This window comes from Pantherophis guttatus, chromosome 2 (assembly GCF_059756535.1).
Source record: "Pantherophis guttatus breed Tessera chromosome 2, ASM5975653v1, whole genome shotgun sequence".
Taxonomy (NCBI): domain Eukaryota; kingdom Metazoa; phylum Chordata; class Lepidosauria; order Squamata; family Colubridae; genus Pantherophis; species Pantherophis guttatus.
The window spans coordinates 168,103,725-168,115,932 of record NC_142064.1 but is presented as its reverse complement, the minus strand read 5'-3'; positions in this window follow the sequence as shown (position 1 = coordinate 168,115,932).

Genomic DNA, 12,208 nt, shown 5'->3' with positions numbered 1-12,208 from the left:
TTGCCAAGCATCAAAATTTTAATCGTGTGATCATGAAGACCCTGCAACAGTCATAAGTATGAGGAATAGTAATAAGTCACTTTTTTCAGCACTGGTGTAACTTCAACAGTTGTTGAATGAATGGTTGTAAGTTGAGGACTACCTATAAACTCCAAATAAAACAGACAAACCAAACGACAGCTTCTGAGCTGTTTTATTCAAGAACTAGTGGATGGAAAGCCATATGGAGGCTTATATTATGTCTACATTAATCAATTGTTTGGTAGAAGTAACATTTCTCAATTAATTTAGCCTTCTCCAGTATGACACCCTCCAGATGTGTTGGATTATTATTCCAGAATTCTCACTCATCTTGGGCATTAGTTTTCAAAAAATCTAAATAACATTTAACACAGTATGTCTAATCATAATTGGCAGACTAGCTTACTTGTTTACTTGCTTCATTTGAGTCAAATGCTCAGTTTTGTAGCAGCATAAGAGGAAATTAGAAGAAACTATTATAGACAAAAGTTAAAAATAATGAAAGTCAACAGAAGCCTCACTAACATGTGGGGTACTGCCTTTTGATTTGCAGCCCTAATAAGAAAACCATTGTAATTTACATTCTTATTTCTTGTTTTGATTTAAGAATGTAAATTGAAATTTGATTAATTGGAATCTAAGAGTATTGAATACTGGTAAAGATAAAATACTGACTATGTTAATAAATAGGATGTAAGTATATATAACAATATTGTTTACAAGAATGCTTAATATGGTTATATAAAAATAAGAGAATAATTAGGAAGATTGAATTTAAAAGCAAAGATAATTGTTGATGCAGAAAGTTGTAAAATATTATATAATGTTGTTACTTATGTTTTGTATTTTATTGTTTGGTGTATGTGTATTTTTTCTTTTTCTTTTTCTTTTTTCTTTTTTTGTCTTTTTCTATTATGTTTTTGGTTTTAAAAATGTAATATATTCAATAAGAAAACCATCGTAAGGCTCAACCTTGCTCAGAAAGTATTGAAGCAAGAAGGAATCCAACTATTTCAGTCTTTCAAATTCAGTCCTTGTTGTGACTGGATTTCAAGTGTTTACAACTCAAAGGCAATTCTGCTCCCAGCAAGGATCAAACCCAAAGGAATAATCAAAGATTCCCCTCCTTTGCAATGATTGAGGCTAAAGGACAGCTGACGGGACCTGGGGACCAGACAGGGCTTTATGCAGGCTCCATCAAACAGCTTACCTTTGTTTATAGCCCAGTCTCACCCTTGGACAAGAGGGAGATCAGACAGACTTCTAGCTGGAGTGGGTTCTGCAGCAATTGTCAATGCTGTCTAATCAGTTGACATCACAAAGGGGAAGAATACCTTTTGACTATTAGTTTATGATCACTGAAACTAAGATCATTCTGACAGGTCTGGGCAACAACATGGATGAGACAGGCCAAACTTGTTCTCCTGCTAAAAAGCAGCTCCTGAAATTTCTCAGGCAGCATCTCTATTCCACTAAGCTTTTCCAGCCTTATCTGTAATAACACATTGAAAAGATGTCCTGTCTCTGGTGGGCATATGCAACCAGCTTCCCAAGATCCAATCATTTCAGAGCATCTCTTTGTCATACATCAGTGCATATAGCACCACACATGACCAGGTCCATCCATATCACAGGGCTCTAAATCCTGACTTCGGAATGTAACTGCTGACCGAGATTTATTGTGATGCAGATTGTTTTAGGGTGAAGATGTCCTGCTTTCCTTTGTTAGGAAAACAGAAGTTCATACATCACTGCAACAAATAACTTTTAAAATAGAAAGATGCTACTAGATTGCTACTTGAGATTTTAAAACAACATAACTAGGGTTAGTTTTGCAAAAACGCTTATTCGGATGTTAAGATTTACATAGTGAGATTCGCAAATAATACATTTTTAGTCTGTTTTTGACAATCTCGTGATTACTGGCCCAGAATGTTTCAAACTAGTGTTAATTTAACTGACAGATGATTTCAAACTGCCATAATATAATCCCAAAAACAGGAAATGTCATTAAACTTGCTAGATGGAGAATCTAACATGCCAAGGTCATAAATGTTCATTTCTGTACATCCTTTTTTATATATATAAATTCCTTTCTAGGACATATATCCTATAGCCATTATAATATTCTTAGAGTACTTGCTGTTCACAGCCTGTTTTCAGGCCATGCCATTGGTATTTAAAAAGAAAGGATGATGACATTTTGTGTTACCGTGTTGGTTTTGATTTCAAGCTCTTGAAATACACTCACACCAATGTATTCCTTGTGTTTTTTAGTCAACGTTGAATTCTTATCTAGTGAATTCTTATGGATAGGACCTCCTTTATTTCAAAGGATGGGGAAATATTTGATGGTGTAAAAGGGGCAATCAGGGATTAATGCAGTCTGAAATGGGAAGAGCTCATTGGATTGGCTAGCAGCCTCTGACTTAAGCCAATAAGATTCAAGTATATTAATTTGAAACAGATTCTTCTACAGATGTGCAGAATACCATTATTATCAGAGTTATTAGCTAGAAATTTACTAGATGACATATTGAAATTAAACATACCTAGTGACTTCATGATTGCCTCTTTGAACTGCAAATTGGTATCTTCTTGATCTGACAGAGGTACTGATGGAGTAGCATTGATAATTTTGACAAGTACTACGTCTCCCAACTTTGAAAGATATAACTGTAGCTTCCCTGCTTTCATCTCTGCATACTGTTTAATTGCACATTTTGCTCAAACGTTCCATTATTGCAAAATGAGATTTTGATGTAGAATGTTCAACTAAGCAATGTAGTTCTGATTTACCAGTCCAAAATAGCAATGGCTGATGAAATCCCAGCAGAACAGCAAGGAATATTCCTATAACTTTTTAAAAATTGAACAGTTGTTGCAGCAGGTTAGCATTTTCTACCACGGCAATTTGAAGAACATTTTTTCAGCGGCTGCATAAATCTCTCAAATTCCCTATTGGCCTGTGGCCAGGGAGGGATGATGCATTGATGCATGAAACCAAAATAACTGGCAAACCGAGCATGTTCTTGACTCTGAAAAGACCAATCAATGTCACTTTTGAAAGTAGCCGATATAGTTTATGCATAGAAAATTTGCTTTATCTTTGAAATCACTGACTTGGCATATACAGTGATGAATGTTTCTACTGCAGGTTACCAAGGGTAATCATCAATTACAAGTTTTAAAAAAACCAGAAAGGAAAGCCTGCTGTTAGCCAAAGCATAAAAATATACTGTACACTGATGTCAATCCATGGTGCTGATGGGAGAGGCAAAACATGAAGCAGAAGAGACATGTGAGTCTTCCATTTGGCACAGTGAATGAGCCTTGTCCTACCATTCAACAAGTATTTATATCCAGACACCATACATTTTCTCATAGGAGCACTTCAGTCACTACCTCTCCTTAGGTGGTCTTTATGAGTCAAATCAATAGCTTCTTGCTGGAAAGTTTAGGACTAGCTACATGAGTGTCATGAAGGAAGACATTAGTCTATGGACAGCAGCCAGAGAGGAAATATTGGTTATGCTTCAAGAGTCATATGGGCAGTATTGTTCCGAGGTTCATTTCCGATTAGCAGAAATGATTGTTATGATTGCCTGAAAGCATACATTCTGTTGTGTAGCAGTCTGTATCTCTGAAACAGATAAAACTTTGGGAATTGTATGGAACCAAACAGAATTCACCTTCTCATCAACAAAATTTAAAGTGTGGTTCTGAAATTAAATTAGAAACTGGGCGGCTGAAGAAATAATCTGTGGAACTGTTTGTGCTTCAGCAGTAAAGTCCTTTGTAGTCATTTCCTGGCCATTTGAGTATGCAGCATTCAGTGAGAAGGGAGGTTGAAAAGATGACTTACAGAACATTGACACAATTAGTTACTATCAGGAAGAAAGATATGTACAAGTGGAAGAAGAAACACATCCAGAATACTGTAAAAGCTGTTTAAATGTACTTTAGTCTACAAATGAAAGAGATTTGTCAACATATGAAATGGTGTAAACTATGTTACCGGAGGACTATTCCAAGCCCAACCGGGGGTGAAATGCTACCGGTTCGCTCCGGTTTGGGCAAACCGGTAGTGATAAAAACTACAGTTTTGGGCAAACCAGTAGTAAAAATGCTTTAAAAAGTTAAAAAAAAGTTTCCGACGATCACAGCTGTGCTGCGCGATCATCGGAACCATTTTTTTACTTTTTTAAAGCATTTTTTTTACTACCTATTCGACCAAATTGGTAGTAAAAAAATGCTTTAAAAAAGTTTTTTTTAAAAGTAGGGGTTTTCAGTCAGCAATGAATGTAAATATTGTATTTTCTCTGATCAAAGAAGAAGTTTGGCCATCTCAGCAAGTTCCATCATCTTCACTAACCATTACCTACCTCCATAGTAGGTAATGTCAGATCTTTCCATCTTTATGCATGTAATGATTTTGCTGCAGTTGTCATGTACATAAACAAACTTACATAATTTACATTTTTTTCCAACTGTTTGTCTATCAATGCCAAAAGAAAACCCTTTGGTCTTAATTGTATATTAATTTTAAGATCCTCTGAATCAATTTGAATGCAGAATTTTTCTAGTTTCAAACACTAGCCGACATGATAATGTCCATTCTTTTAACATTTCCAACATAAATTTGAAATGCCTTTATACATTCTAGACCAGTGATGGCAGACCTTTTAGACACCGAGTGCCCAAACTGCGTGCGCGTGCATGCCCAATCTGAAATGTGTGCATGCAAATGCGTGCAGGCATATACATGTACATGCATGTGTGGACATGCACAGATGTGCACATGCGTGGATATGCACAAATGTGCACATGCACGGACATGTGTGCATGTGCAGCAGAGACCCAAAGACCAGCTGGCTGGCAGAAGGCGGTGCATCCCAACACCAGCAGCACGGCAAGAGATAAGATCTTTTTCTTTCATGAGCTTCTGTTTCATCATTTGCAGGGAAACAGAAGCTCACGAAAGAAATGCCACGGAGATCTGACCTAGGGCGACAGCGCACATGCCAGCAGAGAGGGCTCTGTGTGCCACATCTGGCATGCTTGCCATAGGTTCGCCATCACGGCTCTAGACAATTTCTCTGGTGACTCAGGTTATGAAGAACTTTTTCTATCAAATGAATACTGTTCCAACACCGAGGTTTTTAAGAAGAAATTGAACGTTTGTCTGAAATAGTATAGAATTTCCTGCCTGAGCGGGGGTTGAACTAGAAGACCTCCAAAGTCCCTTCCAACTCTGTTATTCTGTCATAGGTTTTCTTGCACTAACCTGGTAAACAGAAGTTAGACAAATTTTTGATTTTTGTTTAAAATGTAGAGTGTGAAATATAGAACATCAAGTGTGGGAAAATCAAGATACTCATAATTCCCTAAATCAGAGGTCTTCAAAATTGGTAGCTTTAAGACTTGTGGACTTCAACTCCCAGAATTCTCCAGCCAGCTATGCTAAGGTATGCTAAGCTATGCTGGCTGGAGAATTCTGGGAGTTGAAGTCCACAAGTCTTAAAGCTGCCAAGTTTGGAAACCTCTGCCCTAAATGAATTGGCTGATAAGTTCTCCTGTCAGAAAGATAAGTATTTATATATCCTAATGCATAAAAGGATAGTGTTTGCTCAAGTCACGCTTAGCATCCATATCTCTAGCTAGGTATGAAAATCCTTATTTAAAGTGAGTTGTATGATTCTACTACTGTGGTAATAGAGTAGCTACAAATGTCAAGGTTTCTGTGGCTAAAGAACCCTCTCATATATCTTCCTCACCAATCGGTCCATCATAATGAGCCATGGTGACACAGTGATTAGAATGCAGTACTGCAGGCTACTTCTGCTGACTGCCGGCTGCCTGCAGTTTGGCAGTTCGATTCTCATGGGCTCAAGGTTAACTCCATCCTTCCCAGGTCAGTAAAATGAGGACCCAGATTGTTGGGGGCAATATGCTGACTCTGTAAACCACTTAGAGAGTGTTGTAAAGCCCTGTGAAGCGGTATATAAGTCTAAGTGCTCTTGTTATAATGGCATTGTCTTTAATTTCAGACAATAAATAAATAATAAATAAATAAATAATAATTTATTTTCTTTAATTAATTTAAGTAAAATGAGGTCCCAGATTGTTAGGGGCAATATACTGACTTTGTAAACAGCTTAGAAAGTGCTGTAAAGCACTATGAAGCAGTATATAAATCTAAGTGCTGTTGCTGTTGCCATTAATTTCTACATATTTTCCCTGCCAATCCTCATCTTCTTCTATTCACTCTCTGATTTCAGTAGTAGTTGTGAGTATGCATTCAGTTTCTTTTTCAATCATAATTTTATTAAACATTACAATTAAAAAGATTAAAAAATAATACAAACTTTAAAAAGAAGAAAAAACAAACATGATTAAAAGAAGAAAAATGGGAAAGGAAACCATAAGAATATGTAAGGGACGTGATGGCTCAGTGGCTAAGATGCTGAGCTTGTCGATCGAAAGGTCAGTAGTTCAGCGGTTCGAATCCCTAGTGCTACATAATGGGGTGAGCTCCCATTACTTGTCCCAGCTTCTGCCAACCTAGCTGTTTCAAAGCACGTAAAAAATGCAAGTAGAAAAATAAGAACCACTTTTGGTGGGAAGGTAAGAGCATTCCGTGTGCCTTTGGCATTTAGTCATGCCAGCCACATGACCACAGGGACATCTTCGGACAGCTTTGGCTTTGAAACGGAGATGAGCATCACCCCCTAGATTCAGGAACGACTAGCACATATGTGCAAGGGGAACCTTTACCTTTTAACAAGAATATAGTAAAGAAAAAAAAAGGTATATAAAGAAATAACTTCTCCCTTTATCACCCTTTATCATTATCGTAAGTATTTTTAGTAACTTGTCACCTTCTTGTACAATACAAGAAATGATCTTTTCTTCCCATATCCCATCTCTAACACATAAATAAATCCTTAAAGCCTTGTCATTAAGTCCTGGTCAGCAAAAGCCCATTAAAGCTTAAAAGAGATAACAACAATCAGCATTAAAATGTTCTCCTGGAAGCACACTTTCTTCCTGATCAAACAGCTATTAAATGAGACTCTGCTTCTTGAAAATGAGAATGTGCATGTGACTTTTATAGATTTGTTGAAATGAAATAGTATCTTGTAGATTAAATTTATTCGGTAGCCTCTTGAGTGAGTAGATTATTGAAATACCCATCTTACTTCAGTTAAAGGCCTCCAAAACTCACAAATTAGCAGATTGCAGATGAACATATGGAGATGATTTCCTTTTTTCAAAGAACCAGAAGCCTTTGAAGTTTTGGACTGGCCTTCTTGAATTTTTCTCTGGGTTTGGGAGTGAGCAATCATTTTTCTCACTATTCTTGCTCTATGAAATGAAGCTGCCCTTCATTCATCTTTCAGCTTCATATGTCAGTAACAGGCCAAGGACCTTCTCAACTTTGCATAACTCTGGTGTAGTCTGGTTAGTTAAAGTTTCAATTATAGAGAAAACCAATTCAAACTTGTATTGTGTTAATTTTTAATATGAGGTCAAATACCATCCAAAGAAGCTGGAGATGTGTGTGTTTTAAAGTAACATTTTTGTAAAGCAATAATATTGATGAAGCTGCAGCCAAAATGAGAAAGCTTCTGCAACCACTTTTATATCACAAGGAGGCAATTGATATTACTGTACAATGCTAGACCAATAGAGCTAGGTGAATGTGACTTTCATTATCTTATTAAACTGGAGTTGTCATGGCACAGACCATGCTATCAACAGATGTTTAGCTGCTGCAATGGCAGCTCAGTTGCTCCTGCCGCTTCCCCTTCTAATGAAGGTGAATTACTTCTGCTGACGAAGGCCATGCAATACCAAGCAGGAAACACTCCCTGGACCTTCAGCTTGTTCCTAATGGGCTCAGCTTTCAAAGGAGATGGAACCTCAGCAAAGCATTGCTAGAGAATGGTTTCCAGATGGTTAGCATACACCTTCCTCTGCAGTGGTATGAAAAATATAAAACAGGCAGGCAAGCAGGTAAGTCTAGTCCAGTGTTTCCCAACTGAGTAACTTTGAGATGTACAAACTTCAACTCCCAGGATTCTTAGCAACAATCCTATTGGCTACAGAATACTGGGAATTAAAGACCACACAACACAGGTTGGGAAACATTGGTATAGTCCAGAGATGTCAAACTGGTGGCCCATGGGCCAGATGCGTCATGCACAGACCACACCCACACTGGCTCCGGAAAGGCAAAAAATGTCACGATACATCTCGATACATCATGTGACGCGATTGAGTTTGACACCCGTGGTATAATCCAAGGAAGGAGAAGAATATATCTCATAAGCAAAACAGGAGCATTCCGCAGTTTTGATACTCCAGCACTGACTTGCCCAGAATGCTAACTTACCAGATACTGTATGCTTCTCCCAATCTTTGAGGTGTTTATTATCATTCTTATTAGAATCAGAAGGAGAATATTTTCATTTTATTTGTGAGAAATAATTCTTGCCAGCTAGAATTGATAGAAAGATTGATAGGATTGATAGACTGATAGATAGATTCCTACACAGACTTTCTTGGGAGTAAGCCCCCCAGAATTCAGCAGGATAAACAGACACATTTAGGATCATACTGCTAGGTGTTTAAGATTAGAACTAAATTTACTGATCCAAAATGTTTTGTGCTATATAAATTGAAAGGCTTTGTTGGTCTCACAGTAAAATAATTTGAACGATATTGTATTTCTGAAGTGGAAGAATCACCCTAAAATGTCTCCTGATTTCTAATACAGGTGGTCTTTGACTTATGACCACAACTGAGCCCAACATTTCTGTTGTTAAGTGAGATATTTGCTAAGTGAGCTTTGCCACATTTTACGACCTTTCTTTCCACAGTTGTTAAGTGAATCATTGCAGTTGTTAAGTTAGTACCCCGGTTGTTAAGTAATACTGGCTCCCCCATTGATTTTGCTTGTCAAAAGGTCCAAAAAGGTGATTACCTGATCCCGGAACAGTGCAAAGGTCGTAAGTATGAACCAGTTGCCAAGCATCTGAATTTTGATCACACGACCATGGGGATGCTGCAAAGATTGTAATTGTGAAAAATGGTAATAAATCACTTTTTTCAGTGCTGTTGTAACTTTAAATGGTCATTAAATGAACTGTTGTAAGTCGATCACTACCTGTATTTCTATGGTTTATGGGGTGAACATGGCACTCTCACAAGCAGTTCTGGGTTCTTCCAAAGCAAAGAAACTCAAATGGATTATCCTTGTCAGAATGAAATATAAAGCTGAGAGAAGACAAGGATTGGCAGATGAAACTCTTCAGGTCAAAGAAAGTACAGTATATACATCCATATCCAAAGCATTCTCATTCCATCATAGCTACCTATCTCCACGATTTCAGGAAGAGCTGGAAACCTTGTGGGAGGGAATCAAGGAAGGGCATCAATGATCAGGAGAGAGAGATATAATTTCAGTTTCTTCCCCACCCCCCTCCATTTCTCTTTCTATCTCACCACACCATTTCCCTGTCAGCTTCCTTGGTTCTGCTCCATAACTCCTCCAGCCTGATTCTGTTGCTTTTCCCCAACCAATCACAATATATGCAGCCCATGTGACATTTTAGGAGGCCAGCACAGTCACCAGCATCTCAAAGATAGGAGGAAAAGACACGGATATGGCTATGAGGAAGACTCCTTAATTATTCCATTATTCATTCACTTCCAACTGTTTGTAGCCTGAAGGGCACCATTTTGCTAGGATTGCCTTCTTTTATATAAATTCTTGTAAGCTCATTATTGATAGTAACTTGCTACCTTGATTTTTGTTGGCCTCATTTTTAATTTCCTTCCAATTTTCCAAGCTTCAAGATCTTCTTTAATGATTCAACTTCACATTAAGTGTCTAAATATTAAAGATTTACTTCATTAGTTAGTACTTTCTGTGAGCAGTTTGTTTCATTTGATCTAGTACTGAATAATTAGTTCGTACAGTCAAGGATATTCTCAACAATTTTCTCCAGCACTAATACTCAGAGTCTTTATTTTTCTACATTCATTCCTTTCTGATGGTCCAGGTTGTGCAACATATATTACAACTGGGAGAGCCATGGCCTTAGCAATAAATACCCTGGCTCTCAGTGTGATTATGACATGGGTTAAAAACAAAGTAATGCACATATATTAAAGTGTTCATCTGCAAATATATATGCTTAGAGTTGCTTTAGGCTGAAAGCCTGAATGTGGGGGACAAAGTCTCACCTTACAGTTTAAAAGGCAAACCACTTCACTGTGTTATCCACTAAGGCTTGCGCAGAGAAAGGAACTTACAGTGGAATGCAATGCCATTAGTTATGCTTGCCAAGTGAGGCTAAAAAAGAAAAGTATCCACACGGCTCACTTTAATGTGTTTCTTAATGCAAGGATTTTTTAAAATGTGAAGTAAAAACTTGCCCTGAATTCTTATCAAATCCTGAGAATCACAGGCTGCTTTGGTCACAGTGCTGTATCTGAACTTTATACTTTTGTCTGGATCTGTTTCAGTCTTTCTCCCAAGTAGCAGACATCTTTTAATGTACAGCTACAGTCCTAATCCCTGTGAATTTTTGAGCCTAGGAAGGTAAAATCTGATACTACTAAGCTTTTTCTCTGCTTATATACCTCAGATGGCTTAGGCTGTAACTCCATTCAACATGGTCAACAGAGCTGTAGTGCAAGACATCTTGTCAACTCCTTAGATGATTCCCTTCCCATAGCTATCCTGCTTTTTATCCTCTCTGGAACACATTGTTTCATCTAGATTATATTTTACATTTCTAAGTGTTTAAGTTTGGCAACTCATTCAATATCCCAAACTCTTCGCATTGCTTTAGAGCAATTCTTCTTTTAGTCAACTCAGCTCTTGCAGTTCATGATTCAATTGACATTCATAATTTTATAGGACAGTTGGGGTTTAGCTGAATCAGTTGCAATAGGATATACTCTAGCGCTGTTCCTTTTTTTAAATTAAATATATTGTATTACATTTAGTCCAGTCATTTCTTCTCTCTATAGCTTCAAGGTTTTTTTTATTAGGCATAAAAATGGAATGTATGTATATGTGTATGTGTATGTGTATGTGTATATAATATCACGTGTACCTGTATCCTGCTTATCCTAGCAGTTTTGTATTCTATATTCTACTTGCACTCCATCTTTAAACTTTACTTCATACTTTGTTTACAATAAGTATCAGTCGTGCATGTATATCTTTGAAAGCATTTCTTCCTAATTGAATGCATATCCTTTCCCTGTTTTTCTCTCCTGTGATTTTCTGTCATGCACCGGAAGTAGCTATCAAGATTTCTGTGGCATTCATTTAGCAGCCACCATCAATGTCTCATGTTCTGGTAGCTTAATTATTTGCTACATAAATCTGTCAACAATTTGCAGGAGCTCCGAGTAGCATCCCTTATTAATATATGTTGCACACTTTGTAATATCCCTGCTCAGCAATGGACAAGAAAGGACAAACTGTGAATTAAAATATTTTGTTGTTACTTTTTTGGGGTTGTTTACTTATACAGTGATACTTTTGCTACATAGCATTGCCACTGAATGGAGTAATCTGATTCTCAGAATAATTTTTCAGGTTAGAGTTAAATGGATCTAAATAGTGGCAATGCTATTTTTGAATTTTCAGAATAACCCTACAGTGAAAAAACTGTCTGAAGTGAGAACATAAGTTTACCAACTGCTTTAGTCTCTTTCTGATGCAGAATTAATGTGGACATCTTTTCAAGCACAAAAAATAAAATAAAAATAGATGAATAGAATGATAGTGTAAAAATTGCTACATTGTTCAATTCAATATAAGGCAAGTTTTTGTATCTAAGTCCAAAAGAATATCAACCATCAGCAATTTTCAATAAACAGATCATTTGGGACTCCTGGACTGGCCGAATTTGAGATGAAGTCTACCTTATGGGATTTTCTCACCCCAGAAGTTTCGTTAGCACTTGGATTCTTTTCAGAAATTATTAATGTAGAGAGAGCTTTTATCCTTGAAGGCTCAATTGATACTGTTGTTAAGTTGGGTTTTGTATCTGTTTATAACATTTATAAGATTTATTATTTATATTTTACATTGTTTTGTGTGATTTTAGCTCCATCAGAACCTACTAATAGGTGATATTTGTTGTTTAGTTATTTGTTT